This window comes from Erithacus rubecula, assembly GCF_903797595.1.
Source record: "Erithacus rubecula genome assembly, chromosome: 2".
Classification (NCBI taxonomy): Eukaryota; Metazoa; Chordata; class Aves; order Passeriformes; family Muscicapidae; genus Erithacus; species Erithacus rubecula.
In genome coordinates, this window is record NC_136685.1 from 63,256,291 (window position 1) to 63,277,788 (window position 21,498).

At 36.8% G+C, this 21,498-nt stretch overlaps 1 protein-coding gene across 4 annotated transcripts in view; it reads left to right on the forward strand.

Annotated features, from left to right (window-relative positions):
- GRM1 (glutamate metabotropic receptor 1) overlaps nucleotides 1-21,498 on the forward strand; it is a 176,779-nt gene that overhangs the window by 66,396 nt on the left and 88,885 nt on the right. The window lies entirely within an intron of this gene.

The following is a 21,498-nucleotide window of genomic DNA, read 5'->3' on the forward strand; positions in this document are numbered from 1 at the left end:
TAACACTATTATGAAAAATCTTGGTGTTCACAATCAAAGTCTGTTTAACCCTTCTAGATCCACCCTTTATTTGTATATTCACTTATAGAAAATTATTTTGCTAATTAATCAGTGGTTCTCTTAGCTTTCTTAGTAACTGTAAGTGGTGTCTGGTCCTTATCTGGGCAGGTTTTCTGTCTCCATTATTCAAATAACTCTGTTTCTTTTCATAGTGGGAAGAGAAGAAATTTGAGTTCTTCACTGATGTTTTTGTATTTTTGTTGACTTTCCCAAAGAAGGAGATTTGAACACCTCTGATGCCACTTGATACACAGATCTTCCTCTGACCACTGCAGTATATCTGCCCTCTTTCCTTGCTTCCAATTTTGGCCTTAACTTCCTGATATCTTCTGCCTTTGGTCTCTGTTTTACACTTACCCCATTTCCATAGGTTTGCTCTTCTGTTCTAACCCTGGGTCTAAGTCAGGGGTTTCCTCCAGCTTGGCTTTTCAGTACCTTTCTCTAGCCCTGCTTAGACTCTCCAGCTGCCTCGTCTAGTTCTGCCTTGGTTTCTTTCTCTTATTATTGAATGCAGGAACTAATGCCCTCTATATCTACCATTATGATTTAAAATTTGTCTTTATTATTATCTCAGCATTCCCATTATTGAATAAGTCTGAGGAATAAAGTATAAGCAGGAATGGCAAAGTGTTAATGACATGATCTTCAATATAAAGAGCTTACTAAAAACATCCACAGCCATTATGTAACAGGTACGTAGGAAAAAAGAGATGACACGCAGAGAAGATGTTCTGTAAAATTACAGAGAGATCTGCACAATCAGTTTGTTTATCTAACTCACAGCATAGGGAGAGAGCTGCCTTATTTCTGCATCCTGAGAATGCTGTGATTTGACCTGTGCAATTGCCAAGCCAAGGGCTTTTGTGAACAAGTTAAGGAGGAGGTGGATCAGAACTTCAGCTTTGTGGGCAGATGTGAAGTGAATCCTCAGGAATGGTGTGTGAGTAGAAAAGTAAAGCTGAGGTTGAAAATAAACATAGACTGGGGACTAGGGCAGGAAAGAAATGTTGAAATTCTAAATACCTTTTGTTCTCAAAATCTGAGTTATAACATTGCTTTGGCCTCTCAGAGTCCCAAGAACAGCTGCATACAACATGTCCCTGACCAAACCATGGAATAAAATGTAATCATAGAATCATGGTTTGGGCTGGAAGGGAGCCCTAAAGATAATCTTGTCTCTTCTGCTACCTCCTCCCAACACCTTCCACTAGACCAGGCTGCTCAAATGCCATTAGTATTTCACCCCTTACAGTAAATTTTGTGCCTTCTACTTTCTTCCACATAGTTTTTATTTGATGCTGGGTGTTTTCCCTAGATAAAATCCAGTGCAGCTGCTCTTACCTTAAGAAGAAAATAGTTAATAGGCAAATTATTCCTAGTATGGATATTTTAATTTGGTCCTCATAATTGCTTCAGCAAGCTAAACCAACATTTCTCTGCCTAATCACCAGAGCCAGCTGTTAGAAGAACTGTGACTTTGAGGATAGAGCTAAACATGTCTTCAGTGTTAGACAGCCAAAGCATGAATTATCTGTATCATTTTCACAGTTTCAGTTAAAGATATTGCCTGTCTTTTAGCACATGCTTTCTGCATTTGTCTCCAGGACACGAAATGCAAGGGGAGATACTGCTATATGTTCTCCCTCACTGTGAATATCTATTCTTAGGATGCTGAACCCTTTTCTTCCCTTCAAGTAGCATGTTATACTAGAAATACCAGTTTAAAGGATTTATGAATCAGAGCACAAATTCAAATTATATAGGTTTTCTGGGCTTGGAAATGTTCGTTGACACATTAATATCTCACAAGTCTGCCCTGCTCTGAAGAAAAATGGATCATTCAGAGATTTAACTTGTTGACCTGTGCCAGAATTTTCTTTGTGCAGTCAGATACATCAGTGTTGCTCTAACTTGGAGCAGAGTTAACCCAGTTGGTAAATTGAGAATGATTCTACCAATGTTAATTGCTTCAGCTTATGAGTGTTTCAGTATTTTGAGTTAAAACACAGCAATATTAATAAATTATTTTATTCTTATATATTGTATTTTGTGAAGATTTTGGGTTTCTTAGGTAAACTTTCTTATTCTACTCTCTTGTAATGATCTAAAGTAATGAAAAACCATACACATCAAACGTCCATAATATGTGACATTTCCCATAAGTTCCTAAATGAAAAAAAGCTGACTACTATGCATTTGATAATTAATAACCTCCAGCAAGATCCTGCAATTCCTCCTTTTTCCAGAAATTCTCTTTACTTAGAATGTTTAATAGCATAAAGTGAAAGGTCTCTGCTTACAACATCCAGAACAATTTACAGTGGAAATACAATTCTCATCAAAAATTAGAGAGAAAGGTGTGAAGAGGCAATATGTATCTATGATGTTTGCACCTGGACAAGAGAAGTAAGGATGAAGGACATTTAAAAAAAATCCAAACCCAGTTTGTCAGATTTTGTCCATCACTCCAATTCTCCCCATCGCCCTCCAGTACTTCACTCTTTAATAGGGTCTTCAAGACAACTCTTAATGGTGCAGGGACTGCCTCCATCCATTTCTCAGTTCTAAACAGTAATTTCATCCCACCAGTAAAAGGGATACCCACAGTTTATCGGAAAACTCCACAAGTTTCTCTCCTTTTCTTTTTTCCTGTTGTTAAAAAAATTTGGTTAGCACTGATTAATCCTTTACTGAAGGCAGAGTCCAGAAAAGTATTAGGTGCCGCATCATTTATTTGTTCCCTTTTGCTGTTTAAATAGTGGTCTTAATCTTCATTCAAATAGATTTGTATAACCTTTATGATTCTTGATCCTTTATTTTTTTTAATTTCTTTTTTATCCCTTTATATCTGCACTCCTCTTCGTATTTCCATATTTGACACCTGCCATTTGTCACTTTTTTAACAGTTTCCACAGTGGCAGAAGGTTATGCCATTCTGCATTTGATGCTGTCTCTCTCAGTAAATGGCACTTTTCACACACATCTGTGCATTTCATCCCCTTACTGATTTACCCACCTGTTCCCTGAGTTGCCTGGGACTCATTTGATGAGAGAGGCAGCTCTCATTCCTTCTTTGTGTTATTGGAGTGCTCTGTTTCAAATTTATATCCCTGCATTCTCAAAAAAATGTTAGTTTTTATCTGGAAACAACTTTAAAATGTTTTTTGCTGAGTGACTTCATCCACTTTCCAAAGGAAAGAATACTACTTGTACCTGTACCTCCACCCTCCAAAGCCACTCTATCTGGATCAAATGGTTTGTGCTCAGTAGGCTGTATTTGTATTGTTACAGTTCCTTTTACATCTATGCAAAATATTGGACAAACCTTTCTCTCACTGCATCCTGAATTTTATGTACCTTTTCTCAGCCTGGCCTGAAATAGGAATTGTTTGTTGCATGAGATTTGCAGATCATTCCTGTAACAGGTTTTGAGATTCAGCCATGCTACATCTCGACTATAAGCAGTTTAAAAGAAAGTTGAGATTTTTATTATCATTTGATCCATTATTTTTGACTCACATTATAATGTTGATATGCATAGGTGTATTTGCTTACACAGTGTGATAACACAGAATGGGAATTAACTCCCTTCTCACTGGAATACATGTTTCAGCTTAATCTCCAAACTGTCTCCATTAGAAATGTGAGATGTGGCAAAGTTAATCAGGTATCACTTGTCACAGTAGTTTAAATAAATTGTAGTTTCCCTTTCTCTACAGAAAAACCCAAACCAAACTCCCTAATTTTGAACAGACTGTTACACTATCTTTAATTAGTTTTATGTAAACATTCAAACTTAATAATGCAGAAGCTTTAGTGAGCATGCTATGTTCTTGTATGCCAATGACATTTATTCTAACCTAACATAATTTGATAGTTTTATGAGATTCAACACCGTGTCAGTCAGTGCCTGTTCTGTATTTTCATGTAAATGCTCCTGTCATCAGGAGAAATCCTTGAAAAGAGAAAGAGAAGTAGAATGTTTTCTAATGGCTCATCCTAAAAAGGCAAAAAATACAGTAAAGAAAAACTGGTATGGTCCTTCTGCTGTGTCATCTAACAGTATTTTAAGCAATTAGCTTTACAATGGGGATATGAAACAAGAGAAATTCTGTTTCTCTGAGAACTTCAGCAACTACCTTTTCCAGGCAGGGAAAAATTTCATTGACTGTTTTCTGTGAAGCATACTTCAGGCTGATCAAAGTTTTCCAAGTTTTTAATTTTGATTTAAATTTCTTCAAATATACTTTCCAAATCTAAAAATTGCTTTTACTCAATCACTTTACTATAGGAAGTCTGGAGAGAGTTCATACAGCTTATTTCATGTTAGAAAACCAGTGGAAGTTTCTGATGCAGAAAGGACTGCAGAAAAGAAAAACTATCAATGAAAGAGATAAGGAGAAGGAAAAATTGCTCTAGGGATGCTGCCCAGTCTGGTCCAGCATTTAGAAGTCCTATTCGTTGTGGAGGCAGTGTTAGTATGCCAGTATCCTTCTGCAGTCTGATGAACACTAGCCTGGGAGGCTGGGAACAGTTTATTTTGGTTTATATTCTCAAGATAAACAGAGTTGGCCCATTTCAATGGGTCAGATCAGCTCAGGCCTCTCCCTCCCCACTGTATTTACTCATTCATTGTGTTGACTCAAGAATCTCTTTTCCAGCACATGTATTTTTTTTCATTATCAACAGATAATGCTAATTCCTACCTTTTAGTTTGTACTGAAGTGCAAATCTGTGTTCAGTATAGGCTGTTACTGGAAAGATAAATTTAACTGCCAGCTTGCAGGCAAGGATGACGCTTCACTAAAAAATCTAATATATAGTCTGAATGTTATCCAAATGTCAAAAGAGTATCAAAACACAAGTTCTTTATTTAAACCTCAGATGGAATTGCTGAAGTAATGCAGTGTGTTTGCTGATAGGTGTGTCTCTTATTGTTAAAAGGCTAAGTTAGTTGAAAGCAATTTTTTAATATAAATATTAATTCCACATGTAGTGCATATTGATGTCATAGTATCATGTCAAAATTGGTCTTGTGTAGCTTTATTGCCACAATTTAGCTGCTGTCCTTAGAATGATGGAAGTTCAAAGTTGTTTGGTCGTGCTCTTTGAGAGGTACAGAGCAGACAAAAATGAGAATTCCCTCAATGAGAATGCAAAAAGCCCCAAACCAGAGCTCACACCTATGCTATGAAAAATCAAGTGACCCCCATTCTGATTGTTTTTGGTTAAAGTTCTAACAAAAAAAAAAAAAAAAAAAAAAAAAAACAAAACAAAAAAACCCCCACTTAGATTCGGATATATTTTCTACCTCGTAAAAAGATATCTCATGGTATGGAGAGCTCCATAATTTTCCTGGTTTTCTTGTTCCACTTTAGTGAATAAGCAATTGGAAAGAACTGTGCTGAATATTTCTAACCAGGAATTTCCTGGCTTGTTTCGTTGTTTGTTTGGGAAAAAAAAAATAGAAAAAGAAAGAAAATAAGAGTCTTGCAAATGTGTAAGCAATCCAGGAAACAGTGAGGGAAAGCTACAATCTTCCCCATACCTGTGCTTCCAGGCTACAGAAACAGACTCTGCTTCATGCTCTTCTGTTTAGATTCTTTGCTACAGCCTAAATTCAGCCTAATTGGGGCTAAAAAAATTAAGGATGCCCTTTGAATTCACGAATGCCTCGATACACCTGGAAAGGAATATGGACCTTTCAAATTGCTTAAACAAAGAATGTGAACCCAAGTTTCTGGCTGTGTTAGCAGCTTTAGCAATAAGTTAATGTGAACTTAATAGACTCTGCCAACCAAGTGCCTACTGCCTGCCTTGAGAAACCCAAAGTAGGGACTCTCTGGGAAGACCAGGCTGTCCATTCCTGGTCGAATGGCTTGACCTTCAAGTGCCCAATAGAGATGGTTACACCAGTTGACAATGCTCACATACTAACTTTAGAACTGAAAATCAGTCTGTTGGTTTTCATTCTTTTTATCTTTGCTTCTGCAGTACAGAATTTGAATGACCACTATCATTGCTTTGAATCTGGCACCTATTACATTGCACATGGGCTATAAAGGGCTGAGCAGTCTAAAGAGATGCATATTTACTCTAATTCCAGCTCTGGGAAAAAACTTTTAACTTGTTCAAGCTGACTCTGTCAATAATTACTGAAAAAAGTCAATAGATTGCTTTCTGAAAAAGTAACCATTGTATATATTACATGCTTCTTAGTGGTATTGACAGTTTTATGGGGAAAGTGCATGTCTAGGGACTAAGGTGCCTAATACCCGATTGACTAACACTAGGACCACTCTGGAGAAACATTGCAGGCTTTATTGGACTCAATTATGACTTCTACAGAAGCAAAATGAGCTCATTACTTCTCACCATATTCCCCTGTATATTACTTTGGATTAAAAGGAAATTGGACTGAGACATGGTTGCAACTTTTCCATTGCTGTGCTGAGAGGCCTGGCAGAGCCTAGCTCCTCAGTTGCCCATCTAAAATGTGTCTGCCACTCCATTTTCCTTGTGTCTGCTACCATCATTAAGGTCTTGCACAACACCCCAACAAATTGAAACTTAGCTGAGATGATTAGAGGTTCTGTACTATTAACACTGTCCATGAAAAGTTTTTTGCAGTGCTACTACTGCTGATTCTACTGCCAGGGTGAAGACAGAATTGTATAGGATCACATCTATGTATCTCCAGGCATTTACCTTTGTTCTTCTCTTATAGTCACATGAGACATTTATCTGTAGAGTGAGTTACAAAATGTAATTTCTGAATGACGAGCAAAGGAAAAAATAATTTCTACCCTTTTGGAATAAAATTGCATGTTTTACATGTGTTTCTTTTTGGTAGTGCTGTTAGGCATTCTTTATATTTTTTAAATTTAGATACAGATTCCTAGGGCCATTCATTTAAGAACTGTTTTTAATGTATATCAGAAAAGATGTTTTTTCTTTTAGTGTTGGAAACACACCAGGAAAGTAATTTCACTTAATCTATTTTCTGACAGGAATGTACCTTAGTTCCCCCCTGTGGAAGCATATTTTATCCTAAAATGTCATCTAAAAATGAGAATATAAGATATTGAAATCAGGCTCTGTTTGGTGACCGTCAAAGAAACTGCAAAATGCTTAAGCAATTATAGCTAGAACTGCATTTTTACACAGGAAAATTACTTTAAAAAAAGAAAAGAGAAGTTAAATCCACAGACAGTCAAAATGTCTTGTGCTACTGTAGCTCAGGTTTGGACTTGAAAGAGATAGATCCATCACTTGAATACAATTTTTTTTTGTGGTGCAACACAATTGGTATACTTGATGATGCAAACTGTTCAGGCCTAAGTGGTGAATTTTGGCCTCTTTATTGGCTTCTACATATGTCTTTTGGTTTTGTCTTTTTGTTTCGTTTTGTTTTTTTAAGTCAGCTAGCAGATATTAAAATTCACTGGGCGCAAGGCTTTACAGGTACATTAAATGAATTCTGCTAACTTTAGCCATATAATGGTTTCAGGAGAACTAACCTTTCTGAAGATTAGCTAGTTGTTGCGTTTTGACTTGGGAACTTTCACAATCTACAAGGTATTCTTGACAGAAACCAGATTATTATTAACCTCTATTCATCTGTCAGTATTAGAAGAATATTAAACTGCTGCATAGTTTGTCTTCTTGATAGTATATTTGATTTATGGCCTGCAATTTTAAAATTTTCTATTGTATTTACTCAGATTAATTTTTATTACCAACTCTTCTCCTTTCTATTTGCTCTGCAGAGACCTTCATGTAGTTGACTTACCTCTAAGATAGTTGACTTACTTGTTTAGGGTTAAGATATGTGTTATGATAAAACACATATATCTATACATATTCCTTGAGCGGAAGGACTTTTGAGGACATACATGTACCTTAAATGCTTTCTTTTGGAGTGTTTAGCCTCTGTAGTCTGAATTGGATCTCTGCCCTGCATAAATTTTCCTCCAAGAGAAGTAAGTATGCTTGTTTTATAAACCACACATTCTGTCATGCAAAGTTGCAATCCTAACTGCACATACCAAATAAATTTGAATCACTTTCTTGATACTTCAGTGTTCCTGGTTTTTGCAAGCTGTCTTTTTGCAGCTAAATAATAGCTGATATTAATGATGCAACATAATGCTCATTGTCTTCATGAAACCAAAACACGCAAAATCCAGGAGAAGCAGCTTTAAGATGTTGCATACTCCTAAGGAAGAAAAGGGATGCAGACAGAAGCAGTGGAATCAGTGGACCCATTGTATTTTTGTCTTGAGCAGTCATTGCTAGTTTGTTTTTCTGAGCTTCGATTCTTGAAAAGGTGTGAAAGATTTCTAGGTGGGAGGTGTCCTCCTCAGGCAGCCCAGTGATCCTGTCTCTTGCAGCTGCTCTCCCTAATTCTTCTTTATGGACTTGGTAATGCTGTGCCTCTGCCCCTTCACAGCCTCCTCTAAACGGAGGATGGGGGGATATGCAGAGGGATTAATGCAGCTTTTCCCCAAGAGGCTGCTAGTAAGAACCTATAAGAAAGAAAATTTTGAGCTTCTTTGACCTTGGTCTCTAACAGCTTCCCCCCTCCCTCCTGTGAGATACATTGCCTTGCATGTAATTTATTTTTCTGAGTTGGTATGAGATGTCAGTTCCACTTGGCTGCACTTCTTGTAGAAAACCACTTGTTTGCTACAGGTTCTCTGTTGGAAATCATATGGTGGGGAGGAGGAAGACCTTGCATGTCATCACTGTGTGCATATAAAGAAGCCATTTACATTAATTGATGGTGAAGTAATTACCTTTTAAATTTATTTTCTTTTTTGTTCCATTTTTTCTTTTATGTTTTTGTTTTAAAAGGCAAGAAATAACAGCTTGTCTCTTTGAGAGCAAATAATACTCTTTAAAAGCAGTTGCCAAGCAACCTACATTTACAGTTTTGCACTAAACTCTGAAAGGTGAAGAACCTTCCCTTTTCAGCCCCCAAAATAAAATAAATTTGAAATAACAGACATACAGAAGACCCACTATTCTAGTGCTCAACTTGTTTTTGGTACTACAAGGTGTCTTTTACAGTGATATTCAGAGTGGAGCAACCTTAGTGTGCTGTGGAACAACACATTCAGGTCAATGAAGGAGGATTATTTTTCTTCAGAAATGCACTTGTTTACCACAAGTTTGAGAGGGAATGCAGAAAAAAAACTGCTGATAATTTTCCAATCAAATACTCAGAAAAAAATTTCACCCCAATCCCCAAGGAATTCTATGAATCACAACTGTTTCTATAAGGTTTAGGTGCATACATTTTTCCCCAAGAGAGAATCAAAACACCTTGTATGTTCTAGGCTACTAGCAGGGAGATGGTTAGGAGCAACCTGTGGTAGGGAACTGCTTCTCCCACTGTTTCACATATTTTTTGGCATGTGAAATTTTTGTGAATTTTTAGATGGAAATACAGACAGGTATGTGAATAATGTGAGAAAAGTGTCAGACTGTTGAATTGCCAATGAACCTGTGCGCTCTAACACAGAAATTGTCAAGACAGATGTGTGTACACACAAAATTCCTGTATCTAGTCTTGTAATTCAAGTGATTCAAATCTGTGCATCACTGAGACATCACAATATGAGCAACAAATGTTATTATGTGGGCTTTTGCTTTTCCAAGAGGCAGATCAGAAGGATTAAGGAGAGCTGTTAAGTTCAATTGTAGGCATTATCCCTGCTGCAGTCAGCCACAAGGAGAATGTTCACCTGAGCCCTGGAATTTGAAGGTGTTTCAGGATCTTGGAGTTCAAGTAGAGCTTTAAGTTCATAGATTTATGACCTGATCTACCATTCCTGTGCTATCCCACGCAGAGTGAAATAACCCTGTACAGAGCCCACAGACACTTTGAACCTCTGCATCAATCATGTTTTGCGTTCCTCTATCACTCCCCTTTGGAATTTTTGCTTCAATTGTAATTTTCCTTCTTAGTTGTCTCTTTTAAACTGCTGCATAGTGCTTTGGTGTACAAAACTGTCTGTTGCATTCTAGAGCTACATTTCAGTTGGGAGAGAGTTTATTACAGCTCCTGGCAGATTCTTAGCCATTCTGAGCTGACTGAGAAATGAGCTCTCCAAAGATAATGGTTTTGAATGCCTTCAGTCTTTATACTGCCAGGAAAAAGACAATTAAATACAAAGATTGTAGGAGACTTTGGCTACTGAGTGCCAATCTCCTTATTTCATTTTATTATCAATTCTCTTTGCTCCCTTTTCCACAAAAGAAAGGCACACAGAACTGCACAGATTTTAGTGCTCTGTTGGATCACTTTTGCCATGTGGCTCAGCATTGAAACTGAGAATCTCATGGCCTCCATTTGGCATATTTTAAGATTTACAATACCTTGGCCAGGAGTGACCAGATGGACACAGTTCATTGAACTCTTTCTGTTTGAGACAGGTTTTTGTCTGTAAAACATAGGAAGCAAAAGCGTATTTCTGTGTTGGTGTGTGGGTTTCTGTCAGCGACCATAAAGATGACCATGAAGACTGTTGTTTTTGCAGTCACTTCAAGTTGAACTGCATTTTGCACAAAGCTTTAAAGCCTGTCATTGATGCCTTCTCTAAATGACTTTTTCTATGCACAACAAATAACAATGGGATGGATCAAGACGTGGGCCTGATAAAATATTTGAACTTACCTGGCAATCTGTTAGTGAGCTCCCTTAAAGCACCCAAAAGAGCTGTGCTTGCTTGCCTCCTGGTGTCAGCAGCAAAAAAGCCATTTAAGAGTTTGTGTTCTACATTCTTCATAGTATCTGTAGGCTTAAGTTGCTTTCTGCTCAGGGGAAGAAGGAGGACATAAAATAGTAATCAAAGAGTGAATTTGTGTTGCATGACTAGGATTTTGTTAAAGAATTTTTCAGAAAAGTTTAGTGGAATATTCATAGTTAAGGAACAGAATAGGAAATACGGTAAATTCCGAGTAAGCACAGAATTGTAGAGTGCCTGAGGTTGGAAGTGACCTCTGGAGGGCATTTGGTCCAAATCCCTTACTTAAGCAGGGCCACCTAAGGTTGATTGCCCAGGACCATCCAGATGGCTTCTGAGTATCTGCAGCAATGGAAACTCCAGAACATACCCAGGCAACCTGTGCTAGTTCTGGTTGAACTCAGTGGTGAAGGTGACAACTCAGTGATTAAAAACTTCTGAACAGCACCTTTAACAACTATATAGCCTTGCTAATGCAAAGGCTTGGAATTTAAGGACAGCTTCTCAGAATTTCCTTTATTAAATGTTCATTTTCTTCATATATATTACAACACTGATTACAAAAAAATTAACAAGTGTCTTCTGGGAATTTACATGGCATAGTCAAGACAAATAAATTAGTATTAATTTTATAAAAAACTTATTTCTTATTTTCCTGCAAAATTACTTTTTTTCTATAATGATGCATTTACAGAAAGTAGTGTTTTGGTTTTTTGTTTTTTTAAAAGGCTTTGAGTGTTGCCAGTTCTACGTTAAAAATAATCTGAAGATAGGGTCTGTCTTTTTGAGCATTAAACCAACTGTTATTATCAAATTACTCAACCACTGAGACAGTTTTTAATTGTGATCTGTTTTTCTACAGTTCTGGTAAGGCTGCCATAAGAATTGGAGTATTCCTGTTAGCCTTGCTAGTGCTCATGAACACCCAGCTACTTCAGAGACCAGAGCCTGAACTTCAAACTGCTTTTGCTACTAACATTAGTTAAGATAAAATCAGGTTTTTCTGCTCTTCTGTGACTAAAATGTTGGCTAGAATATCAGATTTCTTCCTGCTTTTTCAACTATACCTGTAGACTGCAAAGCTGATTATTACCTCCATTTAAGCCTGCAGAGGTAAGAGGCTAATCATAGGTATTTTATCCTTTGCAGCCTGCGTATTACTCCTTGTTTCAAAAACACTGTGCAAAGTCTGCTGCTTATATGTATAAATACAATCTACTAACCTAAAAAAAAAAGAAGGAAAAGATTTTTGCCAGTATCACAATATTTCTTAAGTATTTCACCCAAAGTTACCCTTCTGTTGTGTGGAATGAGAAACATCAATGTCAGATACCCCCAGAGCAGCATAGGAGGTGCTGGTGGAGTTTTCTTCTGGCTGCTGGTAAGTGCCTTGAGTACAGACCCTGTGTGTCTCACTCAGATGTGACTGTCACAGCAGTTTGTTACACCACTAGCAACAGAAAAAAAAATGAGAACTTCAACCTATCTTAATTAGTTAGCACAATCCGAACACAAACAATTCTAAATGTACAGAATTAAAAAGAGATATTGAAATGCTGAATAGGATTTTAGAAATGACAACTCTCACTGGAAAGTTTTTAGAGCAAAGAGAGGTAAAACTGGCCTTTGGTTTGGGCTGTGACTGACACAACTAATTTTTCTAGACACTTCAGCTATCTGCATACAAGAGAATAATTGCTTTTGATATTTATTATGCCCATAGGACTGCTGCTTTACTTTTTTCAACAGTTGGTTGTAATTTATGACTGAATTATATTATCTTTCATTTTTAGTAATTTGTGGATTATTTGTTTTGAAAATTTTGCAGTATGTTATGCATTTTCCACTTCCCTTGCAAATAGAATTAATGCAGTCTTCTTTCAACCTCTAGGTTTGGAGGAACAAGGCTTATTTTTAACACAATTTGTGGGTAATTTTTTATCCAGTAATCTATTCTAAAGGGATCATGTGAAAAATTAAATATTTCACCTTTTTTAAATTGAGTAACTATCAAGACATAGGAAACATAGGCTAACAATCCTAACTGTATTCTATTTACAGGTCCAGGTATTCTGCAGTTTTCAGAACAATTACTTTAGTTTTAAAAAGTGTAAATTACTATTAAATCAGCTTAAAACATCCTGGTTTTCTATTAATTTTTAATTATTTTCATGTATATTAGTCTCAAATTTTTGAGAGCTGTTTGTTTTGAATTGAGCAGTGAAAATAGGTGAGTTATCTTTTCGTCTGTTTATATTAAATTTGTCCAACACAGCAAAACAATAATAAACTTTATCATATTTGAGTTCTCTGAAAAATATAGAAATGCTGTATAAAACTTGTGTTTCTAACAAACTTTTTTAAAGGTAGAAATATGTGTTAGATCAAATGCAATTTGACAATTTTTTAACCACATCCAGCATTTGAATAGGATGTAAATTACAATAAATATTCCTTGCTAGAGAAGAGAAATGAAGTATATATGTGCTGGCATACCCAGCCAGTGTCCCAGTTGAAATATCTGCTCATAGTCAGCAAAATATTTAAGTCATATTGATACTGGAGGGGTTTGAGTACATGCTTATAATAGAGTGCTCTGATGGGTAAGTATGGATTTAAGTGTGCTCTTAAATATTCTGCTGAGCACAGTCCTGAACTTGTAATGTAATAGTGATCTATTGAACAGGTAGCAGAGAAACCACTGAAATCAGCGAGTTTCTGAAGGGCTGTAAAAGTCTGTCTTTGTGCAGGTTATTTGTGGGATTAGACCAATACAAGCAGTAACCAGTATTCAGCCTCAAATTGAAAGATATTTTAGTACCATATTTTGAAATGTGTTTAACATTTCCTGCAATGATAAATAAAACTACACTTGGAGAAAATTCTGTAACAGGACTCCTTAGAAATATACACATATTCTAATTTTAATTCTTAAATTTGTTGATGTAGGGTGGGATTCCAATTGGCACTGCAATGTGATCATTCAGCAGACCTTTTCTTGGATTTAGTATTCAGCTTTTATTTTTGCATTCAATGGTTCTTAAGAGATGGAATGTGATATAAATACATATATTTATTAATCTACAGCTTTTGGTAGTTTATTATATTTTTTTACCCTAATTTCCAACTTTCCTTATTTATGTTTTCTTTCATTTCATTCCATGAACTTTACCAGTAGCTATGTAATCTGAATATCACTTCCTATTTACTAGTTCTAGGCTGCTTCTTAGGGGATCCAAGCCTCTCTCAAGTGAATATTGTCATGCTCTTCAACATTTGCTCCTGATTGGATGCTACTGTCCAGTTCAGATTTCCTCTACCGCAGGTTATTGCTAATCAATTTTTAAAAATCATGACTTTATTAAGAAGGGGAGAATATCTGTCCAAAAGAGATATCTAACATTTTGTCCATGGGATTTGTCTAGAAACTGGCTATTTAAGCCAAATATTTCATAAATTCTAGCATTTCTATGATGAATGTTTTAAAGCAGCTAATAGAATAAGTTCTTTGTGCTGCAGGTAGGTTGGGCCCAATTATTCTCTATAATATAATTATATTCCCGGTCTTCACCCAGATGAATTATTTATTTTTTTGGTATACAGTGTTTTCAAACCTTGTGTAAGATGTGTTTTGTACCTGCCCTAGAGTTTCATTATTGCTCACTATTTTTTTATTCCTTGAACCAGCATATACAGTGAGAATATTCCAAGGGAGGAGCAATATTCCTCCAGCTGTAGAACCAGATCAGTTTTTGACATGGTCAAATTCAAGCAGAAGCAGATGCTTCAGGCTTCTCTCTCCTGCACAAAAAGAAGTGATCTCCAGGTTTTCATGCAACTATAGATTGCAAGTCTAAGTCCTCCCTAGAAATCACTCTGTAAGTGTTCTTGGGACTTGACGTTTTTTTCTTTTCCCAGATAAAGGAAAGAACAGCTACCAATAAATTTCTCTGTACTGGTATTATCCAGAAATCATTTTCATCTGCTAGACAATTCTGTACATTTATCCCATTTGATAAATTGATTCTGGCTCACAAACACCACTGCAGGGACTGTAACAGTGTTACATGATTTAGTCATTTGATTGCTGAGTGGTAAGGGAAGTTCATGGAGGAAAGAGTTTGTATGTTGGTGGTCGTCCTGATAACAAATTTTGTGGCATGGCAATTGCACTGGCTTAACTCTGATTTTGCTCATTCTAATATTTAGTGTTGTAAGAACTCATATGCTGTCTAAATAACCTTGAAATCCAGATCCTTTGGCAGATACCAGTGCTGTCCAGTCAATTGGTGCTCATCTAAACATTTTTAAAGCTGTGCCCAAGGTATTAGCTCCTTGACTCCTGCTGAGTTTGATTGGAGTACAATTGCTTAATTTCTCTTTACTTTCTATGTGGTATTTTGAAAATGCATCCCTGTAGACTAAATGGTAATATAAGATGAACCTTATTTGCTAGACAATAGGCTATGCAAAATACTGGATATTGTTACTTTTGTTAGCAGCAGTGGGTTTGTGGTCATTACAATGTGAAAAAGAAAAGGTCACTGTGAAGCAATAAAAACTCTGAGTGGAACATAAGCACTTTAGCCTGATAATCGTATCCTTCCCTGACTTTTATCCATTTCAAGTATTTCCTAAACATACATAAAAAAATACATTAATATTGTCAGTGTTAGGTATTGAATGCACTGTTGGACAGTGTCAATATTTTTGCTCCAGAAAGAGTTCTGAAGCTGAATATCATGTCTGGAAACTGACATAATCACCATTTAACTTGCAGAAAGTCCTTGGATTTTTTTTTTTTTTTTGACTGACAACAAATAGAAAAAAAGAGCAATAAATTCTGTGGGTTTTTAATGATTTCTCTCACACATCTCGCTTGAGAAACTGTTTCTTTATCATAGCCATAAGCATGTCCAAGGTGTGTATTTATCATTTGCCATTTCCTTTTAGATCCTTTCCCTAAATATTCCACTACTGAGGAAAGCAGCTGTGAAATTTGATATTCTTTTCACAATATGACTGAGTCAAGCCTAGCAGCTTTAAATTGGTGCTGAGGAGGTGGAAGTATATAGCAACAATGTCATGCAAACAGCCTGTAGCAGTCAATACAAGAAACAGAATATTATTTCTGGACATTGCTAATTATTAATTATTCTGCATGAGTGTTCCAAATTATGATACAAATTTACCAGCCTAGGCATGATATCAATTTTTCAGTCATTTACTAAAACAAATATTTTACTCATTCATAGAAAAAAATTACACATTAAGAACAAACAAAGCAGCAGAAAATAGGGGTACAGTGTCAGCAAATATTTTACAAAAACATCTGAAAGCAAACTACCTAATCTCATTAACTATTCCAATAGATATATCCCATTAAAAAAAAAAAGAATTTGTTCATTTGTATTTGCAGTGGTCAGATTTGATCTGAATGAGATAGGCCCCAGCCACATTTTCAGCTCCAAGGTGATTAAACCCCCCCCTGTAAGCTACATAAAGGATTAAAATAGTGTTTTCTTTTTTCTCCCTTACTGCACATTAAATGAAACGCTTGCTTATTTTTTTTAAATAATAATCAAATTTCAACAATGAAAAGGAAGCTGAAAAGAAGAAAACAAAACCCAACACAATAATTTTTGCAATTTCTTTACCCTAAGCAATACTTGCTTTACAATGCATTTCTCACCTGGGTTTTAACAACCAACGTTTTCCTAAACTTGGTAGATTTTCAGGAAAAAAAAGCTTCCTTGAAAATTTTGATGTCTAACTCAGAACATGAAACTAAATCTCTTGAACTTAAGACCTGGTTGGTTTTGCACAGTGCTGTTTTCCCATTTAATTTCACTTATATATCCTGCAAGTTTATTCTTGACAACTTTAGTAGTCAGCACTGAACTTTTCTTCCACAGGTGGTATTGAGAGCTTTGAAAGTGTCTCATGTATGGGCAAATAATTAGAAAAAGATGGATAGAACTGAAAATGTTAGATGCCCTTCAGTGAGGTGAAACAGTGAAGAGGGTGCTAAGGGAACCTGAATTTAAGTAGGACCTTCCTGTAGGCACCTGTTGGCAGGCTGTGTTTCTAAGGCTGGAAATAACATTATGAGGCAATACACGACAAGACCAAATCAATGCACTTATATGTAAGAATATCTAGTTAATAAGGCTAGTCTAGAGGGATCTGTCTGCCCAATAAATACCAAAATAAAATGAAGCCAAACCCAAGACCACTTGCTAGTCAGTGGGCAGATGCTATCTTTCAAGGGTAGGGATTAGCTAAGGCCCTACACCTCTCCCCAAGCATATCAGTACCTGTCAGCACTCCTGGAGACATTTCATGCATGCAAAAACTTGAGCAAAGAACAAATATATTTTGTCCTAATAGACATTTTAATTGTACACATGTTTTCTGAACTCTCAAAACTTATATTGTTCACCAAATTATTATATGTACAGATCAATTGCTTTTACCATGAAATATGGGACAAAATCTACATATTCAATGTTGCATACTTATTTATGCTGGCCTGCATGTACTTGGCCTAATTTTTTGTTATGAGGACCCTTGCTTATTGGTGAAAAAATAATGATAGTATGAAAAAGATCTCGAACATAACTGTGTAGGAAAAGAAAGATGCATGAATCATCAAATCTGTGCTCAGATCCTTAATTTATTTCTTGCCTGATATCATATCACAAGAGGAGATAATGAACACCTTGTATTCTATTGCAAGAGGTTGCTGAGAAAATAAGTTTTTAAAAAAAGAAGAGCTAGTTGGAGGAAGAGGACATTTGTGATGCAGACATGCGTACACACACAGAGAACTACTTCTTGACTTTATTCCTAAAGTTATGCAGTAAATCACTTGCCATTTAAGAATGCCATGAAGCACTCCTTAATTAATTAACTGCAAGGCTCCTTCTCCATAAGACACTGCTTTATTCAGTACACGCTGCAGACCTCCTCTGGGTACAGGCAAGGCTGTGTCAGAAGGCAGCTACCATTTGGAATAATTCTGCCTCAGGGAATATCACACATTTAATAAACAAGTCAGAGGGCAAGAGGACAAGGAAGATCAAGCTGGAAGACCATGACTGCAAGAATGATCAGCTCGCAGTTGACTGACGTTTTTTGGGATCGGCTGCTTCAGCTGGATCCCTGCAAATCTATGGGGCCTGATAAGATGCATCAGACAATCCTCAAGCACCTAGGTAATGCTGTTGTCAAAACTCTCTCAACAATTATTGAGTGATCTTGAGTCCCCAGAGAGGCTCTAGTTGACTGGAAGCTTGTAAACGTCCCAGTTTTCAAGATGGGCAAGAAGGAGGACCCTAGAAACTACAGGCCTGTTTCACATCAGTGAGTGTTAGAATCATGGAAAGGATTATTGTGAAAAGTACTGATAAACACCTGTAGGAAAATTCAATCAACTAGCATGGCTTCATGAGGGGAAAGTCCTGCTTGTTGGACCTGATTTCCTTCTATGACAGGGTAACACACCTGGTTGATCAAGGGAGGTCACTTGATGTAATATATTTGGATTTTAGTAAAGCTTTTGATACAATGCCCAGCATAGCTGGATAACCAGGTTAAACAGTGGGTGAACAATGGCTCATGTGTCAGGTGCAAAGTGTTACAGTGAATGGGGTGACATCCAACTCGTGACCTGTCACTAGTGAGGTTATACAGGGCTCCATCATTGGCCCTGTGTGCTTCAGAAACTCTTAGGTCCAGTTCTTTTCAGTAATGACAGATGCAGGACTTGAAGGAATACTAAGTAAGCTTTCCAGTGACATTAAATTGGGAGTTGTTGACTCCATTAAAGGCAGAGAGACCTCAAAAAATTGGAGGGTTGGGCAATCACTAGCTATATGTAGTTTAACAAGGATGGGTGTCAGATTCTGCACCTGAAATGGAGCAACCCTGTTGTATGTATAGACTGGAGAAAGAAAGCCTGAAGAGCAGCAGCTCAGAAAGGGACCCAGGGATCCTGGTCAATGCTGAGTTGAATCTGAGTCAGCTCTGCCCTGGCAGCCAGGAGGGCCAACCCTGTCCTGGGGTCATCAGGCACAGCATCACAGCTGGGCAAGGGAGGAGATTGTCCTGCTCTGCTCTGAGCTGGGGCAGCCTCACCTTGACTGCTAGGGGCAGTTTTGGGTGTCACAACATTAAAAAGACATTAAAAAGGACATTTAAACAGACATTTAAAAAGACATAAAAAAGAGAGTGCCCAAAGGAGGGCCTCAAAAATGTTGAAGGATTGGAGTTGAAGCCATGAGTGGAGCTGCTGAGATCAGTTGGTCTATTCAGCCTAGAGAAGAGGAATCTGAAGGGACAGCTCACTACAATCTCCTTATGAGGGGAAGAGAAGAGGCGACCTAAGGGAATGGCCGGAAGCTGTGTCAAGGGGAGGAGGTTTAGGTTGAATATCAGGAAAAGTTCTTCACCCAGAAGGCCTTTGGGCACTGGAACAGGCTCTCCAGGGAAATGGAACACCTCTTCCTACAGCAGTTGCCTGTCCTGATTTCTTGAACCTGACTTCATGAAGTGCTTGGACAGTGCTATTGGACACACAGTGTCACTCTTGGGGATGGTGCTGTATGGGACTAGGAGCTGGCCTCAATGATTCTGATGGGTCTCTTCCTAAGGAGAAAGTGTCTGTTATTAAAACAGTTCAACATCATCATTTATGATAAACTTTTGGTTTTTTCTTTTTAAATCCTGTTTCTGCCACAACACCCTGCTTATATCACATTTCTGTGTAATGCTGACAAAGTCATGTAGCACAGGGTTTAGTGAGTAGTCAGGCTTTGAAGCCTTGAGGTATGATTTGCAAAACTGCTGAGTGTATGAATCTGTCATAAAAATTAATGTAAAATACATATAGAATCGATCAAATAAAATATTTCTGTAGTAGCAGTCTGAAAGGCTGCTTAGTGGGTGTCCTTATTGGATTTCCAAATTAGTTTATACTTACTGGTTTTCTCTCATGTCTCAATTCAGCTTCTATGAAGAAGAAATAGCTAACCCTCTTCTCCCAGCTCACAAGCATGTTCAGAAGCTAATTGTTAAGAAATTCATATTCTGAAGCTATGCAAGAAAATGCAGTGATTGTGAAAAGGTTTTTCTCATTTTTAATAATGTAGCTGGCATTTTGAAGGTACCAAAAGCATACAGAAATTTGTGAGAGTGAACATATTAGATAATGTGTGTTTTGAAGAAATAAAAGTAATTATTTTTTTGCTTTTCTAGCTGAAATATTTTCTCTATGAAATAGTGAATTATTTTAATTCAGATTCGTGTGAATGAAAAATTCTGTCTTTTCTGAGAGGAATTTGTATTTAAGAAAGGGAAAAAAATTAAAATCTTAATATTGAAACAAACTATTTAAATTTTAACAGTATTTTAAATTGACTTTGCATAAATATTTTGATCTTTTTGTTAGCCTAAAAGATCTGAGACGGGAGGATAACATAGTTTTAAGTTTTAGACACAAAGGAAAAATGAATATTTTTGCTGGTGCCTAACCATTAGATAAGTCAGCATTCCATCTTTAGATGCCTTGATTTTGATATTCTTGTAATAACTATTTTTCTGGGAAAACGAAGTGTAGGTCTTAAATATCTATAACAACAGTCTCTAGAAGCAGCAATACCAGCTAGGTAAAAAATAGTGACACTTTTGGAAGTGACTACTGGGGCTAAGGAGATCTTCAAGCTGCTACAGGAGTCTCCTGTTTGATCTGTTTGATTTCCTTACTCTGATCCTGATTCCATCACTTTACCATGGATCTCAGCCTGGTCTGACCTCTGAGCTGATGCTCCTTTGAGCAGGAGGTTGATCAAGAGTCCTTCCCTGGGCCCTGAACACATAAGAGAGGGATAAGCATTGACTAAATGTGTATTTTCAAAAGAGAGTCTAATGAAAGTTCTATATGCCTTCACAAATTTCAAGATGGAGTTTGCAAGAACTTTCTTTTCCAAAGAAAGTCACAAGAGAATTTTTACAAAGGCAGAACAATCTTTTGCTGCAGCTATGATAGCAGAAATTACAAAATTGTTCTGGATATTTTACAAAGATATCAATAACAAAGAGCACCTGAGGTAAACAGTAGGTAAAGAGAGAGGCATTTTTCCAAGTTACAAATTTCTGTAAACAAAATCTTACCCTAGGAAGTCACAGGCAATTTTAGTAATAAACAGCAATATTAGCCTAAGCTTTACTAAATGTTTGGGATGTGCCAGCTAGGCAAAAATGTTCACTGGAAGCTGTTGGTGGGTTTCAAAAGTGTGAGATAATTCAAACAATTTGTGTTCTTCAGTGGTGGCTGATTCAGTAGGGTTTTCTTATGTTAAGCCTAGTCTCTTATGTTTGGTTTATTTACTCATTTTTATTCAGTTTATTTATCTGTACAATTTGCCATAGTTTTGATTTAAGCCTGCTCAAAATGAGGCCTTGATGACTGGGGAGATTACGAGTGACTGATTCAGAGAGAAAGTGAACTTGGTCTTTAAGTGTCAGAAATCAGAATCTGAATACAAAGCAAAGGGTTAAATAAAGTGTGGTTCCTAGTACTAATGCACATGGGATGTGGTGAATTTTTAGGAGGTGCAGTCAGGAAGCAATTTGAAATATGTAATCACAGGAACTTTGCTGTGATTACAGCTTTATAAATTCAGTA